The following is a 15700-nucleotide window of genomic DNA, read 5'->3' as shown; positions in this document are numbered from 1 at the left end:
AAGATTTTGTGGTATCCACTAGTGTAAATATTTTTAATTGAATATCGAATTCATTCATTGTATTTATATAGGGTCAAGCAGTGTAGCTGTAAAAAATCATCAAAATCGGAGTTAAAATAATCGTTAAATCATGATTTTTCGTTTATAACCATCGAAAAGTTTTGTCACGTTATTTGATCTTTGAATGTTTGTTTTTTGCAATTTTTGGCATATGCGATCTCGAAGCATATACAAACAAATTTGACGGTTGGATCGTAAACTAGTTTCGCAAAATGCGTATCTCATCAAAACAATATATTCACTAACACTTAAGAGTTTATTAATATTTCATAAGTATAACATAAGATTTTGTGGTATCAACTAGTGTAAATATTTTAAATTGAAAATCAAATTCATTCATTGTATTCATATAGAGTCAAGGACTGTAGCTATAAAAAATTATCAAAATCGGAGTTAAAATAACCGTTAAATCATGATTTTTCGTTTATAACCGTCGAAATTTTTTGTCCTGTTACTTGATCTCTAAATGTTTGTTTTTTGTAATTTTTGGCGTATGCGATCTCGAAGTATATACAAACATGTTTGACGGTTGAATCGTTGAAACTAGTTTCGTAGAATGCGTATTCTATCAAAACAATAGATTTACTAACACTTAAGAGTTTATTCATACTTTCATCAACTATAACATAAGATTTTGTGGTATCCACTAGTGTAAATATTTTAAATTGAAGATCGAATTCATTCATTGTATTCATATAGGGTCAAGGAGTGTAGATGTAAAAAATCATCAAAATCGAAGTTAAAATAACCGTTAAATCGTTATTTTTCGTTTATAACCGTCGAAACATTTTGTCCCGTTACTTGATCTATGAATGTTTTTTTTTTACAATTTTTGGCGTATACGATCGTGAAGCATATACAAACAATTTTGACGGTTGGATCGTTGAAACTAGTTTTGCAAAATGTGTATCTCATCAAAACAATAGATTCACTAACACTTAAGAGTTTATTCATATTTTCATTAAGTATAACATAAGATTACTAGTGTAAATATTTTAAATTGAAGATCGAATTCATTCATTGTATTCATATAGGGTCAAGGAGTGTAGCTGTAAAAAATTATCAAAATTGGAGTTAAAATAACCGTTAAATCGTGATTTTTCGTTTATAACCGTCGAAAAGTTTTGTCTCGTTACTTGATCTCTGAATGTTTGTTTTTTGCAATTTTTGGTGTATGCGATCTCGAAGTATATACAAACATGTTTGACGATTGAATCGTTGAAACTAGTTTCGTAGAATGCGTATCCCATCAAAACAATAGATTCACTAACACTTAAGAGTTTATTTATACTTTCATCAAGTATAACATAAGATTTTGTGGTATCCCCTAGTGTAAATATTTTAATTTGAATCTATTTATTTTTTATGTATAATTATTATAGTTTTTAGGGGTATAAAATTTAATTTAAAATTTAATATATATATATATATATATAACTATTATAGTTAATATTTTGGGGGTATAATTATTATAGTATATATAGTTATTATAATTATTATAGTTAATTTAATATATATATATATAATTATTATAGTTTTTAGGGGTATAAAATTGTTAAATTAATATATATATATATATAATTATTATAGTATTTTTTTAGGCTTATAAAATTATTAAATTAATATTCTGCTTATCGTGTATCGTGTTACCCACGTGTATACCCGAACCAACCCGTTATCTTAACAGGTGCTTATTGGGTTACCCGATAACGACCTGTTTCGTTATCGTGTCGACCCGAACACCTGTTAATTTCGTGTCGTGTCATGTCGGGTAATCGGGTCGTATCAGGAATTGCCAGGCCTAATTATGACCTATGTTGTAGCTTTATCAAGTAAGAAATGAATTTGACAGTTGTTTTTTATTAGTCTTTTTTCGTTCGTTCTACTTTTTCAGATTAGAATCTAGATATTATCAAACACTCAAACTATAAAATCGAAAAGAAGACCATCCTCTTGTTAGTTTACATTTATTCAGTTTTCAATAGTAAGGGTATTTGAGTCTATTTACATGGTCTTTTTGCTATATTTGAAATTTGTAATAAAAACTAATATTTATAAATTAAGATGCTAAATTTTGGCTAAAAATGATAAATACTCTCCTCAATTAGTTATGTCATCGTATTTAATATTGAATTTATATAAGTGAATGTTAACGTAATACATTACGTCACATCATCGTGTGTATAAAAAATGTGGTAAGTGTAGGCATGCCATTTTGTCTCCTTGTTGGAAATGACATTAGCTAACAGCTGGATAGTGGAACCTTGAAGTTATATTGATCTTTTGACTTACAGTCATATTACTTACCGTACCTTGGGGTTGATGACATGTTCAACTTTTGGATGGTTCGTCTCTAGTGGTCCTTTTTATTTTAGAATGATAAGTAAGAAAAAAAAATAGTATTTCCTCAATGCAATTATGATCGCTTATTTCGCGTACGATTTACTACTTAATTGTCTAGATGATACAAGAAAATTTGAGATTTGTGTGCTAGCAAATAAAAAATGTAAAGCAAAATAATTGGGTTTGGGCCCAAATTGAACCAAACTATCGTTTGGTTTGGTTTGATTTGGTTTCCTCGATATTTTCTTACAAAAGGATATTGCATCTTTTGGTGAAATCTAATTTGGCTGTCCATATGACTCTACAAGGTGCAAGCGACAACCATTCTCTTGGTAAATTGGTGCAAACTTGCCATGAGCTGCTGGGCAAAGATTGAAATTGTGACCTCCATTATGTTTATCATGAAATGAATTTTGTAGATAAACTTGAGTTTGTCATGTTCTCTTAGTCCAGTTTATTTTGATCATGCTCATGCCTCTTGTGGACATCTTCTAGTGTCATACGTTGATTAGATCTCTAGACCTGAAGATGTTTTGCTTTATTTTCTCTTTGGGCATTTAGCCCCGTTTGTTTACCCCCCCCAAAAAAAAAAAAAACCGCATCGATAAACAAAACGTAACGAAAACCAGTGTATTATACTTGACTTGGCCACGGTGTTTTGGGGCAAAACCGATCCACTCGAAAATGTGTCCATCCCTAAATGAAAATCCTTTGCATTCAAAAATTAGGTCCGGTAGCCATTTAGTGCTATGGTCTAGTGATATTCCTCTTCTTGTGAGAAGTCTTAAGTTCGATACCTGCTAAAAGTGAATTTGAACCACATTATTGCAAGCCAATTGTGAAGCTTAGCCTACTTCCGCACCCACTTACTACCAGGAAATATCGTTTGTTAAAAAAATAAAAAAATAAATAAAAATTTCACGCCAGGTATGGTGGTCAAGTGAAAGTCTTGGGAGAATGTCCTAATTACAATAATAACTCAACTAAGTAGGTCGGGCTTGACCGCAATCTACATAATTATACAAACACAGCATTCAAAACCAACTAATAATTAAGGGTTCATAATTACAATAATAACTCAGTCGAAGTAGGTCGGGCTTGACCGTAATCTACATAATTATACAAACACAAAGCATTCAAAACCAACTAATAATTAAGGGTTGAAAATCTCCTCTCAAGCGTCCCAACCCTTAATTACATATCAAACAATCACTTGAACCGTTAATTATATATCAAACAATCACTTCAGCAATCATGAGAACCAAGAAAATTAAGGTCATGAATGAATCACGCACCAGAAAGGGCAAAAACGAGTGAAGAATTCAATGTATTTCTAAGTGCAAACATAACGAACAGGCTACTAGTCTACGGCTGCAGACAACATTCCTGGACCAGCTAAATTCAAATATACATTGGCAGTGCACAGAAAATGGTCAAAGGTCCTGTACTTGCGGTCACCTTGGGTTGGGAAAGACTAAAGTCTGCGATGGAAAAGCATCTACGCCGAAAACAGGAAAATTTTGTGAAGTAACACCCCAAAACGTCGACTGATAGCACGCGACAGCGATGGGTTTGTACTTCAGACTGAACCAATAACAGTTCGAGAGAGAATTTATTGCCAAAAACAAAGAAGAAATCCAGTCACAATAATCAACCACAATCATTACACTTGGAAAAGTTTTAGGTAAAGGTTCCGTCCAGATGTCTTTTAAACTCCATTAAAACAGAAACACCTGTGTCTTGTTTATCAACTAGGATCATGACCGAAATGCTCAAGCAGATAGAAAAGGAAAGCTAATTCAGCTGCTACACCTATACCAAGTTTTACTAGCTCAAGAGAATTCCAAAATGACCAAGAAAAGTTCACACACGCGTGACCAAAGAAAATGTTAATGTGCCACGCAAAGAGCATAAAATGTTAGACCAGAAGTGATGTGGTAGTCAACAGGGGGCAGGGTAATGGTAAATCTATCCTCTCCTAAGAGCCTGTCTTGGGTGTGAGCCCATGCAAAAACACCACTATGATATGTCCAAAAACTGAATTCCTGAAAACTGTGGCTGTTAACTACCATTTCTAGATATAATAAAGCTACAAAAACAAGTGTAAGTTCGAATGGTTTCTGTATTATATCTGAAGCATGTTGTAGGTATGGTACATCAGAATATTCACTTTCTCAATAATGTAGAAGTTTTCTGATGATCAAGCTGCGTATAAAGCAGTTTGACAAAGTACGTCATAGTGAAATAACATACAGCACAGAATAGCTATCGTACAAACAGACCATGATTGTACCACCATCGAACTAATCTATGATACACACACCAATGCCTTAAAATCCTACATTATAGCTAATCCAAAATTTGCAATTACAGCTTCCACAAAAGGGGAGGGAAAAAAAATTGGATTTGGCCAAATTTTGGTAAAAAATAATAACTCAACGGCAACCTGTTCATAACAACATTACCAGATACGTATATTAGAAACAAAACGAAAAAAGAGGAAGTGGAAGCCCAACTGCTTACCAGACAATCTAGGTCAGCTCAGAGGGATGAAGTGACTGTCTGCAACAATTTATCACTCCCAGCTTTGTTCTCATCCTCAAAGAAGTCATGCAGTGCAATCATCTTAATAGTGCTAGACTTTAGGCTCTTTATTGCTTCTGCAGTTGCCAAAGCTCCGGCAATAGTTGTTATTACTGGAATCTTGTAAGCAAGGCCCAACCTCCTCAGTTGCCGTCCATCAATCTGATCGAGTGCATCACCCGAACTTGTGATCACCATTAACTGGATTTGCCCATTGGCAACCATATCAGCGGCATAAGGCCGCCCTTCATGAAGTTTCAGCACTCGTTCCACTGGAAGTTTTGCTAACTCAAGAATATGAGCCCTCCCAGAAGTTGAAACAATCTTGAATCCAAGTCCTAAAAAGGCTTTGGCAATCTTTTCAAGATGAGGCTTGGTCAAATCATTTAAGCTGAGGAACACTGTGCCAGCAAGTGGCAGCTTCTGCCCAGCAGAAATCTGCGCCTAGGCGAATGCAATGGGAAACTCGTAATCAATACCCATCACCTCCCCAGTGCTACGCATCTCAGCCCCAGCAACACATCATAGCCTGGGAACTTCTCAAATGGAAGAACAGCTTCCTTTACTGATACATGTGCAGGAATGACCTCTTTTGTGAAATTTAGATCATGCAGGGACTTCCCAGACATGACAAGAGAAGCATATTTTGCCAATGGATGCCCAATCGCCTTTGACACAAAAGGGACAGTACGGGAAGCACGAGGGTTTGCCTCAAGTAAGAAAACGTCTCCAAACAATGTAATTGCATACTGACAGTTCATCAGCCCACATACAATCAGCCTCCTGGCCAATTTTGTAGTCCATGTCCTAATTATGTCCAAGCAAGAAGTAGGGATGGTTTGTGTTGGAATCGAGCAAGCAGAGTTTCCAGAATGGACCCCAGCCTGTTCAATGTGCTCCATTATCCCACCAATGACAACATTCCCCTGAGAGTCAGCAAGTGCATCGACATCAATCTCAATGGCATCAGACAGATACTTGTCAATCAACACAGGGCGCTCTGGGTCCACCTCAACAGCATTTTCGAGGTAGGTCACAAGTTTTTCGTCACTATATACAATCTCCATGGCTCGGCCACCCAATACATACGAAGGCCGAACAACAACTGGGTAACCAATGTCATTCGCAATGGCAACAGCATCAGCTTCACTCTTGGCAATACCTCCTTTTGGTTGTTCAATCTTTAACTTATTAAGGATTGTATTGAACTTCTCCATGTCCTCAGCAGCATCTATGGAAGCTGGTGAAGTACCCCAAATGCGTACATGTCCATTCCCACTTGCACATTTAGGCTTGTTCTCATCTAGATACTGCTGAATAGGTAGTGACAGCTTCAACGGTGTTTGACCTCCAAACTGCACAATGATGCCATCAGGTCTTTCCAAATCAATTATGTTCAGCACGTCTTCAACAGTTAGTGGCTCAAAATATAGACGGTCACTTGTGTCATAATCGGTGGATACTGTTTCAGGATTTGAATTCATCATTATTGTCTCATATCCTGCTTTCTGTAGAAGAGAAAGGAGAAGCAGGCAAATCAATAGAGGATTTGAGCAAATTACATCTCTTAAATGCACAGGCACCATCTTTTCATTAAATTATACCAAAAAAGGTAAAAATTGCAGAGGCCAAGTATAAGTAATGGCATCCAATGTATTACTATGTTTGCATATATGTGCATTAATGACACAAGAGGGATTCCTTCTTCCTGTAAGCTCATTGATAAAACATACACACCAAATTCAATAAATCCATAGATCTATTTTAGATATGCAAGTAACAGAACTACCTTTCAAGAACGAGCTACTACAAATGCATCAAATGATATTGCAACTCTAAATTTCTTATCAACTGCCACTGAAATTGAAGTGTATCACACTCACCGACCCCAAGTCTAAATCCCATAGGCATCTTACTAGAGTAATCTAATTGTAGTATTGAGGAGAAAAAGGTTTGATTGCCCAACTTGTAACTGCCTTGTTAAAAAATTCATGAGTAGGACCTATTATTATTAAGCAAATATATCTAAAATCAATTGCATTCAGCTAAAGCAGCCTAGTAACTAAAAGTTAGGATATCTACGTTTTGCTTAGAAACTTAGGTTCAGGAACGTAGGCAAGTGGGCAGTTAACATATCAAAGACAAACCTGAAGTGCAAAGGACGTGTGGCAACAACAGTAGTCAAACTCGATCCCTTGGCCAATTCGATTTGGTCCTCCACCTAAAATCAAAACCTTCTTACTTTGGGTGTGAGCTGATTCACACTCATAGTCATAGGAAGAGTACATGTACGGAGTATTGGCCTCAAACTCTGCAGCACAAGTATCCACCCGCTTATATGCTGGAGCAATACTTAACGATAATCTCATCAACCTGACATCTTTTTCAGAGGATTTAGTGGCAAAAGCTATCTGTTTGTCACTGAAACCTCTTTTTTTAACTTCGTAGAAGTCATCCTTTGTTAAATCAGATAAGTTTCTAGCCAGGAGGTATTGCTCCACATCTACCAGCTCCTTAAGCTGTGTGAGGAACCATTTGTCTATGAAACTCAAGTCATGAATATCATCGACCTTCATACCCCTCTTCATTGCAGCATATACGGCATGGATGCGGTCTGGGTTAGGGACTCGGAGGCTATACTTCAATTGTTCCCAATCCCAGTCAAGCTCCTTAATTTTAGCACAGCCCTATCCAGAGAAACCACATTCCAAAGATCGAACTCCTTTCTGAACTGACTCTTGAAATGTGCGACCCAGTGCTATTGACTCACCAACAGATTTCATTTGTGTAGTCAATATTGGTAGTGAACCTGGAAATTTTTCAAATGCAAACCTGGGAATCTGCACAACTCAATACAACGAGAACAAATAAGAAATGACATACAAACCCGGTCTAAAAGAGCATGGGATAACAGAAACAGATTGTTATCGATGAAATGAACAACGACAATAATTGATGACCTTCCTCCATGCATAAGTAATCGTGATTTAGCAAATTATCCAGGAAGCTGATGGACAATGATTATCTAACATTATAAAAAAAAAGCTAAAGCCCCGTCTAAAGGTCTAACCATCTCATCATTGCTAACATGTGATTAAACAAGTATAAAGCACAACGCGTTTATCAGAGTGTTTAATTAGTTTGCTATGTAAAGGGTAATGTAGAAGCACTTGCCTTGGTCACTACATAATCTATGGAAGGCTCAAAGCTAGCTGGAGTTTTCTTTGTAATGTCATTAGGTATCTGATCCAAGGAATACCCAACCGACAACTTGGCAGCCATTTTCGCAATGGGAAAACCAGTAGCTTTGGACGCCAAAGCCGAGGACCGAGACACCCTTGGGTTCATCTCAATCACCATAACCTCACCATCGACAGGATTAACCGCAAACTGCACATTGGAACCACCACATTCCACTCAAATCTCCCTTATGATAGCAATGGAATAGTCCCTCAACCGCTGATACTCCTTATCCGTCAATGTCTGAGCCGGGGCCACAGTGATCGAATCCCCTGTATGAACCCCCATTGGGTCAATATTCTCAATGGAACATATAATCACTACATTATCAGCCAAGTCCTTCATCACCTCAAGCTCATACTCCTTCCATCCCAACAACGACTTCTCAACCAAAACCTGAGACGTCACACTAGCCGCAATCCCCGCCTTACAAATGTCCTCAAATTCTTCTCTGTTATAAGCAATGCCACCTCCGGTTCCTCCCAAAGTAAACGTCGGCCTGATAATCAATGGAAACTCCCCAATCTCATTCGTAATTTTGATACATTCCTCCAAAGTAGTCGCAATCCCAGATGGCGGCGTCTTGACACCTATGTTCTTCATGGCCTGCTTGAACAAGTCCCTGTCCTCTGCTTTCTTGATGGCATCCAGCTTCGCTCCGATCAATTCGACCCTGTATTTGGCCAAAGTCCCGCTCTCAGCCAGTACCACGGCTAAATTCAGCGCCGTCTGGCCTCCATTGTCGGCAACAGAGCGTCAGGCCGCTCCTTCTCGAGCACTTGCTCAACCAGCTCGGGAGTTATGGGCGTAATGTAAGTCTTGTCGGCCAAGTCCTGTCGGTCATGATCGTGGCCGGGTTGGAATTGATCAAAATGACCTCGTATCCGTCCTCCTTCAGCGCCTTGCACGCCTGAGTCCCCAAGTAATCGAACTCGCAAGCTTGCCTAATCACAATCTGCCCGGCTCCGAGAATCATGATCTTCTTAATGTCCGTCCTCTTCCCCAGCTTTGGCGCCGCCCATTCCTTCACCGCAGCAGCTTCGCCATTACCCGAGTCGCACCGGACCGAGTTGACTCGGTGACTCGTACGGTTGGGGAAAATGGCGAACTGCGGCGGAAATGATCGGAGGCGGAGAGCAGGTAAGGATGAGCTTCGCGCTCCGAGTTTTTTTTAGGAAAGGACGAAGCGGAAGCTGTTTGGTTTCGACAAATAGGGCTTGGAGTTGCCGAAAATTGAAAGCTTCGGGGAGATAGCCTCGCTGTGGCTCAGGCAACGGTCCATTTCTGTTGCCTGAAATGGACACTGTCACGGAGGAGGCTCAGAGGTTAGAGAGAGACAGAGGAGAGAGGAGAAAGATGGAGATTTGGGGATTAGGGTTTATGGAGGTTTAGATGATATCCAGTTTTGTGCTGTTAGAAGTGTCTTTCAGTGAGTGAGTGGGGTTTTGGGAGTGTTTGTTTGTTTTTTGCTGGTGGGGAAAGGAAATGATCTCCGCTGGATTATCTTTGTAGGGATTCGGGAATCAAACAATCATAATCGTTCATCGTATATCGTGTAGTCAGTTTTTATTAATTATTTATATTTAATTTTAAATTTTAAATTTTAAATAATTTTTAACCACACGATATACGATGAATGTGATTATTTGATTATGATGATCCCCACAAATCCTTTTCCGTGGCAAAAGGCAATGCAACAGTACAATGTGGCTGTAAGATCCCACATCACTCAGGGGAGCAATCCTTATATGTATATTCTCATCCCTACCTAGCACGAGGCCTTTTGGGAGCTCACTGGCCTCGGGTTCCATCGGAACTCCGAAGTTAAGTGAGTAGCGCACGAGAGCACTTCCATGATGGGTGATCCACTAGGAAGTTCTCGTGTGAGTTCCCAGAAACAAAACCGTGAGGGCGTAGTCAGGGCCCAAAGCGGACAATATCGTGTTACGGTGGTGGAGCGGGCTCGGGATGTAGTGGACCCTGGGTCGGGATGTGACAATTGGAGCCTAACCCTGACCGTGGTGTGCCGAAGAGGTCGTCGGGCCCTTAAGGGTGGTGGATTGTAAGATCCCACATCACCCAGGGGAGCAATCCTTATATGTATATTCTCATCCCTACCTAGCACGAGGCTTTTTGGGAGCTCATTGGCTTCGGGTTCCATCGGAACTCCGAAGTTAAGTGAGTAGCATACAAGAGCACTCCCATGATGGGTGACCCACTGGGAAGTTCTTGTGTGAGTTCCCAGAAACAAAACCGTGAGGGCGTAATTAGGGCCCAAAACAGACAATATCGTGCTACGGTGATGGAGTGGGTCCGGGATATGGTGGACCCCGGACCAGGATGTGACAGTGGCGAAGCCGTACTGCGCAACTAAAGATTTTAGGGGGCGTTTGCTTGCCCTCCTTAACTCTCATTAACTAGACTGGACTAAAGGTTAGTCCAGTCCCGTGTTTGGTACTTGCTGGGACTCACTTTAATGAGACTAAAGGGGATTCGCTCCGACTATCTCCCTCGCTAAGAGGTCTTAGCGAGAGCACCCCGTGACCATGGGACTGTTAAGCCTCTCGTGACACGCCCCGACCCTGATATTCCCCGAATACCAGGATAGACACGTGCTGACCGACACCCGAGAGTGATGAAAGCCATTAATTGATACAAAAGCTAAGAATAAGAAATAAATAAGGGTTAGAAATTTGAAATACAATGAACTAACAATTTGGGAACGCGTTCAGAGCATACAACTAAACCTAATCACTAAAAAGAATTTAGATAAAATTTAATGAATAAAGAAGTGGGTCCTACATCGAGAGGATCCGAAGATGCTGTTGCGGAAGTGCCTTCACGCCGGGATTAGGTGCCTTGATTCTAAGTCCTGAATGGGGGCGCAAAACAAAGGTGAGTGGACCAAGTTCGTATATATATAATAATAATAAAACAGTTATCAAGATACTAACCCCCACAGTTTATATAATGAAAACTACTAGCATAATAAGTGATGGATTTAATAAAAATCCTAGCATGCCAAATATCTCAAAAATCACATCGCGGAAATCAAAACAATAAACGCATCATAAATCGTCTCGTAAATGCGGTGTGCTGCTAGAAAGATCATTGAATATATATAACTCCCGGCCCAATGCCTGCACCTCAGTCTCTGTGCTTGTAGCCAGAGATAACTCCCTCCCGGCCCAATGCCTGTCTCCGTGTCCCTCAGCCTTTCGCTAGGGATTATTTCTCCCGGCCTACATGCCAACACCAGATCCTCGCCCCAGGCGGCATAGTGTCTACTAGGTACGCACAAATATTTACGGCCTCTCATAATTAACCACTTCATAGTATAAAGTCATCCATCGTCTATACTATAAAGAGGGGTTTCTAAAACATGTTCTAGCATCCTATCGTCATCCATCGGATAGTCTACCAGTTCATGGTTTTTATAGAAAATACGATATATTAAAATATAGCTCAATATAGACTAACAATTTATTTCCTCACCAAAACACGAGACGAAAATCAATATATTAAATCAACAAGCTTCACATAAATCAAATCATAAATCCGTAGGCATGCTAATCATTTATGCAATTAAATTATCAAATCATGTAATTTTAGAAGGGGTCCACTCACAGTACTTAGTTGCCAAAAGCTGCGCCACTAGCGAAGACGGAAACGTCACAATAATTGCCCCTAAGCACATTAAAGAGTCCAATAAATAAAAATATAAAATAGCAATTGAATTTGGGAAAACGGACATTGGAACCAGATTCAGAACGTCGAATTACCCTAAGAAGGGTCCCGGACGAAAACCCGAAAAGTCAACCCTAAAGTCAACGTTGACTGGAGGTTAACGGTCAATTTAGGTCTAACGGGTTTTAGGCTTGAAATCCGGATTAGGGTTTAGGTTAAATAGGATTAGGATTTATTGGGTTTTAGAAACCTAGGGTTTTTGGGTTAAAAGGGTTTTAGGGTGAAAAGGCTTTAGGGTGAAGAAATGGGGTTTGGGCTTAATCCCAAACACACACACACACACACCACAAACACACACACACACACACACACACACACACGGGCTGCACACACACACAAGGCACAAGGCCTTAAGGCCTCACAAAAACAAACAGGGCTTTAAGCCCTTTGAATTAAACCGGCCCAAGGCCAAAATATATATAAGGCCCGAGGCCTTTTGGGTTTTTTAAAAACAAATAAACAAAAAAAAAAAGGATGCGGGCTGGGGTTTTGGGCTGAGATATAACGGGCTTAAGGCCTGTGGGGTTTTCTAAACGGCCTGAGAGGCCTGGTTTTGCCGAAGAAGAAGGCCGGAAATTCGGCCGGAAAACCACCCAACTTTAAACGGCTATAACTTTGTCACTACTCAACGAACTCAAGCGAGACAAAAACAAAAGTTGTAGCCCTCGAAGAGACGAAGAGAATAGTACCTCACACGACATCTAACTCGCCATGGTTTGGCCGGAAAATGCCTCGAAAGCCTCGGAGGTCGCCGGAAACTGGGTAAAATTCAAATGAGTATAACTTCTTCAATACTCAACAAAATTGAGTGAAACAAAAAGGAAAGTTGTAGTACTCAGGGAGACGAAGAGATTGATACCTTGCACGCCGGCCAAATCGCTGTGGTTTGGCCGGAAATGGCCTCGAAAGTCGCCGGAGGCTCCTGGAAACTCCGTCATCCTTTCTACAACGGGAGAGAGAAAACTATAGAGGTTTTGATGGTGATGTCCTCAGCAGATGGCGTGGCTGAGGGTGTTTTTCGGGGAAAAGGGGTTGCAGCAAGGGAGAGAGATGAGGTCCGAGAGAGACACGGGAGAGAGAGTTGCGGGAGAGGTGAGGGAAAAGAGAGAACTGAGAGAAGAGAGACCGGAAAACATAAAAATAAAACAAGGTGGGCCCCACGGGCTCACCAATTAAGAATTAAAACTATTTTTAAATAAAAAATGGGGTTTGGGTGTTTCACTTCGTCTGGTCTGTCCTCATCTTCTCTCATCCACTCTCTGCTCTCTGTTTTCTTGAGCACCGACAGCCACCATCACACCACCACTCCCAACTTCAGCGAGATACATTGTTAGCCCAACACCACTCTCTCGAGATCCAAAGAAAGCAAGCATCATTTGGCAATTTTTGGTAGAATTGCAGGGGAAGAAGAAACGAAATGAAAAGGCTTGAATTTGTTACAGGCCATTGATGGACAAGTTTTTTTTTTTTGGGAAATCGATGATCAGGGATTTTTTTTTTGGAGAAATCTGGAGATCATGCAGCTTATGGAACTCTCTAGATAGATTAAAACTTACACAACCAAGAGGGGAAATAATTCATACCTGAGATAGAGTTTGAGGGAGCTCAAGCCCTCTGCGTTAATGGCAGAGCACCCGATGGTGCATCGATGATACGTACAACGCCGTAGGTGGATTCCCCATGTCCCAAGGGTTCGAGGTTCAGATTTTTTAGGGTTGATTTGGTCAACATCAAGAGAAATGGTGGGGGTTCCTTCTCGGAGCTTAGAGAGAGAAAGGTTGTAGATTATTGTTGAGGAGAGAGAGAGATAGAAGTGCAGAGAAAGAAAAAGAGAAGGAAATAGGGTCATGGGGTGAGGGACCGAAAGAGAGAAAAGGGAGGTGAGTTAGGGTGAGTCAATGAAAATATCTAAATAAAAAAGTAATAAAATAATTAAAAAGTAGTAAAAAAAATATTTAGATTCTAAAAATAATTTAGTCTGTGACTTAGTCCGATATTGCACCAAACGCTTCACTATTCTTGTCCTACTTAGTTCATGCCAAGACAGTTCAGCTTAGTCCTTTAAGCTAGTCCAGTCCGAGATAGTCCGGTGCAACAAACGCACCCTTAGGGTTTTTGTTTTGTCAAATCATACTAGAATATGGGCACACACAAAGTGTGTGAGAAAATTTTTTATTTTTGTTTTTGAAATAGAAGGAAAGAGGAAAAGAGTGATAGAGAATGTGGGAGGAAGAATTTTAATTTTAATTTTAATTTTTTAGTTAGAGATATGTTAGGATTACAGGTAGGTGAGATTTTGAAAAAATACAGCAAAATTTGGTTATGTGAAATTACATTTCAGTCTCATATTTCATATTCATGTTCTGTTTTAATTAAAAGGTTAAACTGGTAATTTCATAAGATTTTGGTTAACAATGAGTGTTTTATTAATTAGTAGAGATTAAATGTTTTGTTTTGATTTTTAACTTTTATTGGATTTGGGCTTTCAACGACTCAGCCCATAATCAAATGCTAGGGACTAACATATGGACAACCTTTTTATTACGATTGTGACTAAATCATTATTAATTCACGTGTTACAATATAAAATTGACAAACTTTTTATTTTTTATTTTTGTCAAAAAATTAATGAATCATTTGGAGATAGCTAATACTTTATGAACATAGACAATAACTTTAGGGGTGTGTTATCCATGCACCATATTTTACTTCTTACATACATCTTATTAATTTCTATCCGTTGATTTTCTTCAATTCATCTGATCCAACGGCCGAAAACTAGAAGGGTATGTGAAAAGTAAAATAGGGTGTGTGAATATCACACCCCTAACTTTAACAAGTAGATACTCCTACAATTGTATCCTAACAAAGAGTTGCTTATGTACAATTTGGAATTGGATATCCAAGTTCATACCCAAAATTGAAAGTTTTTATTTTCCATAACAGCTATTATTCATAAAGAAAGACAAACACATCATACTTATGTGATGATGTGATGTGAAAGAGAGACACAAATGGTAAAGTGCATTTTAATCACGTGATAAACATGATGAGAGAAAAAGATACAACAAGAGATACAATCGTTACAAAACAAATTCTCCCCTCAAGAGTGACATGCCCCATGATAGACAAATGGCACACATAAACATGTCATCATTCAAATTTCAAACAGTAAATCCTAAACTACAAGCAACTCTACAATAATTAAAAAATGCAGTAAATTTATTAACCGTGATTTAACTTTTACAATATTGTGGTCATTCATGAGAGAAAAACCTATCTATCTATTATTGTGTACAATATACCCATCTTCTTGTGTCTTTGACCACATGACTAGTCACATAATGACCATGTGACGAGAGAGATTGAGAGATAGCAACATATTAACATGGGAGTTCCTCTCCATCCATGGATCATTTAAAGCACAAATTTTAAAATCTTCCAACATGCAAAATTTTCAACATAGGAGAAACAATAGAAAAACAGTGAATATCTTTGTGGTTTTGTTTAACTTCAATTTTTGTGAAACATTTAGATGTTCTATTATTTCATATCGTGTTACCATTATATCAAGTTAGCCTTAAACAATCCTAAACTTGGTTGATGTGAAACTGGCATTTTTCTCAAAACTTGACATTTTCTCTCTTTTGACTTTAATTCCACGAGATCCAAGTAAATTAAAGCATACAAGGGATATAAACAATGGACAAGGATTGTCTGCCCTCCA

At 38.9% G+C, this 15700-nt stretch overlaps 1 long non-coding RNA gene and 1 pseudogene across 1 annotated transcript; both read right to left on the bottom strand.

Annotated features, from left to right (window-relative positions):
* Positions 1 to 4507: 4507 nt before the first annotated feature.
* Positions 4508 to 9721, bottom strand: LOC126615119 (carbamoyl-phosphate synthase large chain, chloroplastic-like; annotated as a pseudogene).
* A 1167-nt stretch (positions 9722 to 10888) lies between these two features.
* On the bottom strand, positions 10889 to 14048 carry LOC126615125 (uncharacterized). Its single transcript, XR_007620651.1, has 4 exons — positions 12833 to 14048; positions 12663 to 12731; positions 11854 to 11913; positions 10889 to 11098 (listed from the first exon to the last, which is right to left on the bottom strand). It is a non-coding gene; the product is annotated as an uncharacterized LOC126615125 (long non-coding RNA).
* Between the last annotated feature and the right edge of the window lie 1652 nt (positions 14049 to 15700).

This window comes from Malus sylvestris, chromosome 3, assembly GCF_916048215.2.
Source record: "Malus sylvestris chromosome 3, drMalSylv7.2, whole genome shotgun sequence".
NCBI classification, from domain to species: Eukaryota; Viridiplantae; Streptophyta; class Magnoliopsida; order Rosales; family Rosaceae; genus Malus; species Malus sylvestris.
Note: the sequence above shows the minus strand (reverse complement) of the source record. Positions and strands in the feature narration are given on the sequence as shown.